Consider the following 3,064-nt stretch of genomic DNA (forward strand, 5'->3'; position numbering starts at 1 on the left):
GTTTTTTTTTTTTTGTTTTTTTTTTTAAATAAAAGCTAAAGTGAATAGAGAAAAAAACAAACCTAAAAGGGAATCTTCAAATCAACTAAGGAGAATTTTGGTGATCGGTGGAAAGATGGATTCTACTGTACCACTCTTGTTTAAAATTAAGTACATAAATTTGATTTGTTGTTGTTGTATGCCATGAATTGATTCCAAGTCAGTGACCCTGTATAGTTTCCAAGAGCAGCTGGTGGTTTGAAACTGCCGACCTTGTGGTTCTCAGTCAAATGCTTATCCTACAACATCACACCAGTAATAGATATAAAATAGAACTATTATTGTCAAATAAAAATACTTTTATACTACTATATAGTGTTATAATATATTTTCATGTCCTTAATTTTATTAATTTGGAATTATTTTTATTAATCCTAAAAAATTCACCCTGTTTTACCTCACAAAAACCTTTGGAAATATACTAATGTACTGTAGAACAACATGCCAAAAGTGCATGTTACACACAGTTTATACCAGATTTCTAGAGGGCCAAAAGGCCATTCTAAAAAGGATACCAATAACTATTATGGATTACTCCATAAACATGACCTTCTTTTGATCAGAGCCAGAACACACATTATTACATGTGCTCGGCGTAAAAAAGATCTCATATTCAAACATGTTATAGAGAAGCCCTTTTATTAAGTCTTAAACAGGACAAATGCAGAGCAAATATAATCATCCCAAATGAGGGGAACCAAAAACATGTACACAGAACAGAGGTCAACGGAGTCCAATGATTCCCAGCTTTGGTTTTCATTATATACCACAGAGAGCAAAGAAAATCTTCACCAGTTCCTGATAGATTGTAGTGAGACAGGAGGGAAAGAGGGTCCAGAAATTATCATTAAACATAAGCCACTTATTGACTGACGTATTGAGGAATGTTGAAGGCTACGTCCCTCCTTGATTCAGCAATTCTGAAGATGTGCAGGAATGCTCAGAGAGCATAGCTAAGCAGCCACATCCTGGTACATACCAAGAGAAACAGATCACCCATAAAATATCTGCATTTTACTTCCTTGTAAGGTACACATACCATTAACAAGGATCAACAATTAAAATTCCATATTTTACTTCCTTGTAAGATGTTTTACTTGACTGCTGCTTCCATGAGTGTTGATAGTTGATCCAAGAAGAATTAAGTCCTTGACAACTTCAATCTTTTCTCCGTTGATAACAATGTTGTTTAATGGTCCAGTGGTGAGGATTTTTTTTCTTGACATTGAGATGTAATCCATAGTGAAGGCTGTGCTCTTTGATCTTCATCAGTAAATATTTTAAGTCCTCTTATTGTCAAGAGGGACCAATCACTGGAGAAGGACATCATGTTTGGTAAGGTGGAGGAACAGAGAAAAAGAGCAAGACCCCAAGAGATGGATTGGCCAAGTGGCAGCATCAATGGACTCAAGCGTGGTAACAGTAGTGAGGTTGGCCCAGGATCGGGAAGTGTTTCGTTCTACTGTGCATAAGGTTGCTATGAGCCGGTACCAAATCGATGGCACCTAACAACAAGCAGTTTTACCCAGTCCCCTAGGCATAACTTTAAAGTACGGGTTTCTATTGGGGACAAAGGAGAGAACCAACTCCTAGAAGGGGGCTCAAACAGAGTCCTGAAGAACTGTACTTGTGTAACATACCAGAATAAGTTTTGTTTGCTCATACCAAAGGCTTTTGCCATGACATCCATCTTGAAGAAATGCTGCACCCAATTAACATGGCCCCTTCTAAACAGGCCACTTCCTGCATCCCTACCTACCCCTATGAGTAAACATGATGACTTTTCCTACCTAAAACCCTTTTAAATCCCAGAAAACTCTTTTCCAGAGAGATGGGGGCTTAGCGTTGTCTAAGGTCCGCCTCATCTTCTCTGGACAGATATTTCCTCTTAATAACCCTTAAGCTTTTTGTTCATGTGAAATTTTGTCTGTCTAACCTGATCATTCTTGATCAGCAGAAGACCAGGACCCTTGGTTGCAGGGTCAGGGTCCCTCTCTACCATGATAGATCAATTCATCACTGTCAGAGGTGGAACTATAAAAATGGGGAATGGACCATGATTGAGGGGGGTTCACAAGAATTTGTAGGAAAATTCTGATATCTTTCAATAACATTTTTTCCATGAAATTTTTTAAGGATCTCTCATACATAATTGGAGTCCTAGTGTAGCACTATAGGACAAGCACTGGACTGCTAACAGCAAGGTTTGTGGTTCAAAACCACCAGCTCTTTGGAAACCCTTTACAGGGTTGCTGTGAACCAGAATTGACACTAGGGCACTTAACAATAATGTACGTTATTGCAGGTTTGAAAAGGTTACAGGATTGGTTCTTGGATTTTGATTACCTGGCTACATGGTGATGGTGCAGTGGGTTATTTGAAATGCTAACCACAAGATTGGTGGTTCAAATCCAGCAGCCACTCTGTGGGAGAAAGATGACGCTGTGTGCTGCCTTACAGATTTACATCCTTGGAAATCCTATGTAGGGTTATTATGAGTCTGACTTGACTCGATGACAAGTGGGCTTGGTTTTTTGAGTTTGGTTACTTGGTGGTTGGGGTATGACTTATAAGTCATAAACCTGGTGTGGTGCATTGGACCAAAAGTTCAACTGAACAGCAAGTTGGTGGTTCAAACACACCAGCTGCTCATCAGAAACCCTATACAGGTCTCTATGAGTCAAAACCTACTCAAAGGCACTTAACAACAGCAACAACCTGAGTCTGATTCAACTCGATGGCAGTGGGTTTGGTTGTTTGGGTTTAGTTATATGGTAACTGGGGTACGACTCTTAAATATGTGACCCTGAGTCATAGTCACCAAGACTCCAATTTCTAAGTTAAATTAGATAACACACCTCTGATTGGCTTTCATTAAATGCCCTAGTAAATACTTTAATTCCTTGTGTGAGCAACCAGAGTGCTTCTTGGAGGCCAGGATGGCCAAACTTCATCTCTCATACTTCGGACATATTGTCAGGAGGGACCAGTTGCTGGAGAAGGATATCATGTTTGGTAAGGTGGA

Source organism: Chrysochloris asiatica, unplaced genomic scaffold (genome assembly GCF_000296735.1).
Source record: "Chrysochloris asiatica unplaced genomic scaffold, ChrAsi1.0 scaffold00018, whole genome shotgun sequence".
Classification (NCBI taxonomy): Eukaryota; Metazoa; Chordata; class Mammalia; order Afrosoricida; family Chrysochloridae; genus Chrysochloris; species Chrysochloris asiatica.